This window comes from Aegilops tauschii, chromosome 3 (assembly GCF_002575655.3).
Source record: "Aegilops tauschii subsp. strangulata cultivar AL8/78 chromosome 3, Aet v6.0, whole genome shotgun sequence".
Lineage (NCBI taxonomy): Eukaryota > Viridiplantae > Streptophyta > Magnoliopsida > Poales > Poaceae > Aegilops > Aegilops tauschii.
In genome coordinates, this window is record NC_053037.3 from 31,019,023 (window position 1) to 31,024,784 (window position 5,762).

Genomic DNA, 5,762 nt, shown 5'->3' on the forward strand with positions numbered 1-5,762 from the left:
TGACCTATTCTCTGGTAGCCGCTGCCTAGGCCGCCACCGCCATCTCTATATGCAGAGCAGTTGTTTTTTTACGGATATCCGCCGAGCGGCTGTTTACACGGTATCACTGCAACTCAATTATATGGACAGGGTAGTACATCACATACGGTTATGTAACGGCAACCGTGTCTAACCTACGTTGTCTTCTCACACGGTTTGGTGCGGAAATCGTGTGTGATGTTGTAATACCTAACACAAACGACGTGTATAAACACTGTGCCATATACAACATATAGTGCCATAAGTAGTTCCCAACCGTTAGATTATCTCCAAAGTTTCCCCATTTCCCCCAAATCCCTACATAGCCTCCAAATTCCCTCGCGTGGCGCTGACATTGGGGAATGCGGACGAGTGGTGCTGATGGTTTCGGTGCGGCTGATCCTGCTCGTATCGCCGCCACGACGGCTGTCGCCGCCGAGCACTTGCCTAAGGTCATCAGAAGGCAGGTGTACTACGGATCCGAATCGTCCTGTCAGGTTCCAATCTATCCCGATCTTTTTTAGCATGTCCAAAGTATAGCTCGTTGCTGAATCCGTCTTGAATGACACCCCCTCCCTCCCAGGAAAGCGATCTGCCGCCGGATCTGGAGCATGACTCCAGACTCCCGCAACACGAGTTCCACTCCGAGTTTTGCGCCACCGAGAGGTACCAAAAGCTGAGTTGTGTGCACAGGCACACTCCCGCTTGACGTGTATGCACGGAGGGATTTGACATTGGCAGGGATATGAGGCTTGTGCCTTTGTTAACTGGCTGGATGAAGAAAGGCATGGCAGGGCTCGGAGTGTTATCACCAAGCTCGCAGAAGATAACGTAAAGCTGAAGAAGAAACTGGCTGATCTGGAATGTACAATCAGTACGATGAAGCAAGAAAGAATCAATCACAAGCAACAGATGAAAGCAAGAGACAAGAAGGAACTAGCATGTGTAGTTCTGGTTGTCGCATTAGCCATGTTCTATGCGCTGTTTGCAATGATGATTAGGGGTTTTGTTTGATAGTATTGCTAAAGCACATCTAGATGTGCTCTAAGTAATGCACATCTAGGTCCTATGCCATTGATGTTACGCGAAGATTCGTGCAGATATTTTCCTTTGTCTTTTTTTCTTTTCCTTTGTAGTTTGATTATTACTGGCTTTATCAATAAGAAGAGCTCAATGTATTGCTTGCCAACTGTCCTACTCCGTTCGTACCGGTACCGGTGCATAATCCCAAAACTCGTTCCTTCTTTTTGTCTTGAAAAAATAAACTAGCCAATAGGAGTCATGCGCAACCCCGGGAATTTGGAGCGAGTGGGTACAAATAATTGTGGTTGATTATATCAGCGGTTAGATAATACGTCAACCCCCGCTTCAATTGGCATTTCCTCTTCTCTGCATACCCCGCTTAAGTGTCCACAATCTTCATCGTCCCCGACAGGCCGCGCTACACACTGGCACACACTCCGCAACCATGTCGAGCGACAGCGAGGACGACAATTCGGCTAGCAGTCTGGCGCCCGATGATAGGTCAACATCGGAATCATCCCGCTCGTCTTCCATGAGTCCGGCGTCGAGCCCAGATCTCGATTATATCCGGATCGTGGAAGGGACGCCGCCTCCGGAGTCGTCAGACGACAACCAGACGGACGAGGAGCAGTCGGAGGACGGAGAAGAGGACGACGATGATGATGACGAGGAATGGTCGAACAAGGAGGAGGACGACGACGACAGCAACGACGATGAAAAGCCAACCGTCAGCGGCAAGAAGCGTCCTCGCCAAGACGATGTCACAGGGCCATCCAACAACAACAACAATAAGAAGAAGGACTAAATTAAGCAGACTGTACATATCTTTGTTTCTGTTCGCTCATATTAATTTGTTATCTCTATTTATCCTGTCAATCTCATCGTAGAAGGTTAGTAATAAGTATTCGACAGAGATCTTCTACATTATCGCCCACAGGTTAGTTTGCTGAACTATGTGCCCTGACGAGCACACAATTCACTAAAAAGGTCTGTATGGGCTGTCTATAATGATAGCACATAATTCTGATTACCGACCTGTTTGCCGGGTATCACACACATCTTGTTACGCCGAATCGTTTGTGTTCACTAAGGGAGTCCTGGATTAGGGGGTCCTCGGATAGCCGGACTATATCCTTTGGCCGGACTGTTGGACTATGAAGATACAAGATTGAAGACTTCGTCCCGTGTCCGGATGGGACTCTCCTTGGCGTGGAAGGCAACCTTGGCAATACGGATATGTAGATCACCTCCCTTGTAACCGACTCTGTGTAACCCTAGCCTCCTCTGGTGTCTATATAAACCGGAGTGTTTAGTCCGTAGGACAACAACAATCATACCATAGGCTAGCTTCTAGGGTTTAGCCTCTACGATCTCGTGGTAGATCAACTCTTGTAATACTCATATCATCAAGATCAATCAAGCAGGAAGTAGGGTATTACCTCCATCGAGAGGGCCCGAACCTGGGTAAACATCGTGTCCCCCGCTTCCTGTTACCATCCGCCTTAGACGCACAGTTCGGGACCCCCTACCCGAGATCCACCGATTTTGACACCGACATTGGTGCTTTCATTGAGAGTTCCACTGTGCCGTCACTGCAAGGCTAGATGGCTCCTTCGATCATCGGCGACGACGCGATCCAGGGTGAGGTTTTCCTCCCTGGACAGATCTTCGTATTCGGCGGCTTCATACTGCGGGCCAACTCGCTTGGCCATCTGGAGCAGATCGAGAGCTACGCCCTTGGCCATCAGGTTAGGTTTGGAAACTTGAACTATACCGTCGACATCCGCGGAGACTTGATCTTCGACGAATTCGAGCCCATGTCAGGTGCGCCGCACAATCACGACGAGCATGACTTAGCTCTGCCGTCGGACAGTGTTCGGGAGATCACACCCGCAACTACTCCGGCCCTCAACTCGGAACAAATTGCGCAATCCGAGGACGGGTGGATGGACCCCGCCACGGAGGCCGCACACTTAGTGGCGATAGAGCCGAATACTGACTTCACCTCCTACGAGACCCGTGTTGCCGAACCATTGGATTCGTCCCCGGCCATGGGCTCCGAGCCGCCTGCGTCCGTGCCCATCGAATCCGATTGGGCACCGATCATGGACTTCACCTCCGCAGATATCTTTCAGTACTCGCCTTTTGGCGATGTGCTAAATTCATCAAGGTATCTCTCCTTGTCAGGAGAACCTTGGTCGAACTATGTCCGGCTAGATTGGGATGCGGACGTCGAAGAAAATCGCTCCCCGCCCACCACCCACTTAGTAGCCACTGTCGACGATTTAACCGACATGCTCGATTTCGGCTCCGAAGACATCGACAGTGCGGACGATGATGCAGGAGACAAACAGGAACCACCGCCCATAGGGCGCTGGACTGCCACCTCATCATATGATATATATATATATGGTGGACACCCCCAAAGAAGGCGATGGCGATAAGACAACGGAGGATAATCCCTCCAAGAAGCAACCCAAGCACCGACGTCAGCGGCGCCGCTCTAAGTCCCGCCATAGCAAAAGCAGCGATCCCGGCACAAGAGACAATAACGTTCCAGATAGTGCCGAAGACGACGACAATCCCCTCCAGCCAGACCTCGAGCGGGAGGATGAACAAGCTAGCCCTCCAGAACAGGCAGCAGACGGAGAATCGGAGGATGACAATTACATGCCTCTCTCCGAAGACGAGGTGAGCCTCGGCGACGAAGAATTTATCGTGCCTGAGGATCCCGTCGAACAGGAGCGCTTCAAGCGCCAGCTTATAGCCACAGCAAACAACCTGAAAAAAAAGCAACAACAGCTTCGAGCTGATCAAGATCTGCTAGCGGATAGATGGACTGAAGTCCTGGCGGCCGAGGAATACGAACTCGAGCGCCCAACCAAGAGTTACCCAAAGTGCAGGTTGCTACCCCAACTCGAGGAGGAAGCATTGAAACCTACATCACCAGCATATGATGCGGCTGATCGGCCACCTCGTGGGCGAGACAGAGAGGCATATCAGCCCGAAGTCCAGCCCGCACCCCGCCGCCATACAAACAAAAACACCAAGGCCCGGGGCAACACGCGGGACCTGCGAGACGTATTGGAGAACAAAGCAAAACATGCAAGATCGATCTATGGATCACGGGGGCGCACCCCAACGCGGGATGAGGACCGTCACGCCGGATATACTAAAAGCAAATCTGGTCGGGCTGAATACAGCAGATAAGACTCGTATGAACTGCATCGTGACATAGCCCGGCACAAAGGCGCCGCACACCCCCTATGCTTCACCTATGAAGTAATGGATCGTGAATTCCCAGAAGGATTCAAACCTGTGAACATTGAGTCATACGATGGCACAACAGACCCCGCGGTATGGATTGAGGATTTCCTCCTCCATATCCACATGGCCCGCGGTGATGACCTACATGCCATCAAGTACCTCCCACTAAAACTCAAAGGACCAGCTCGGCATTGGCTGAATAGCTTGCCAGCAGACTCCATTGGCAGTTGGGAGGATTTGGAAGATGCATTCCTTGACAACTTCCAGGGCACTTATGTGCGACCACCGGATGCTGATAACTTGAGCCATATAACTCAGCAGCCTGGGGAATCGGCCAGGAAATTCTGGACCCGGTTCCTAACTAAGAAAAACCAAATTGTCCACTGTCCGGATGCAGAGGCCTTAGCGGCATTTAAGCATAACATCCGTGACGAGTGGCTCGCCCGGCACCTCGGCCAGGAGAAGCCGAAGTCTATGGCAGCCCTCACGACACTCATGACCCGTTTTTGCGCGGGCGAGGATAGCTGGCTGGCTCGCAGCAACAACACATCAAGAAGTCATGGCAATTCAGATGCCAAAGATAGTAACGGCAGACCACGTCGCAACAGACACAAGCGCCGCAACAACGGTGACAACGCCGAAGAGACGGCAGTCAATGCCGGCTTCAGTGGCTCTAAATCTAGTCAGCGGAAGAAGCCATTCAAAAGAAGCAATCCGGGCCCGTCTAGTTTGTACCGCATACTCGATCGCTCGTGTCAAATTCACGGCACCCCCGATAAGCCAGCCAATCACACCAACAGAGAATGCTGGGTGTTCAAACAGGCCAGCAAGTTGAATAACGAAAACAAGGAAAAGGGGCCGCATAGCGACAATGAGGAAGAGTCCCGGCCGCCGAACACAGGAGGACAAAAGAAATTTCCTCCCCAAGTGAAAACGGTGAATATGATATACGCAACCCATATTCCCAAGAGGGAACGAAAGCATGCACTAAGGGACGTCTATGCGATGTACCAATCGCCCCAAAGTTCAACCCATGGTCTTCTTGTCCGATCACTTTCGATCGTAGGGACCACCCCACTAGTATCCGTCATGGCGGTTCTGCCGCATTGGTCCTTGATCCCATAATTGACGGATTTCACCTCACCCGAGTCCTTATGGACGGTGGCAGCAGCCTGAACCTGCTTTATCAGGATACAGTGCGCAAAATGGGTATAGACCCCTCAAGGATCAAACCCACTAAACCCACCTTTAAAGGTGTCATCCCAGGTGTAGAGGCCCGTTGCACGGGCTCAATCACACTGGAAGTGGTCTTCGGATCTCCGGACAACTTCCGAAGCGAGGAGTTAATCTTCGATATCGTCCCGTTCCGCAGTGGCTATCACGCACTGCTCGGACGAACCGCATTTGCCAGATTCAATGCGGTACCGCATTATGCATACCTCAAGCTCAAAATG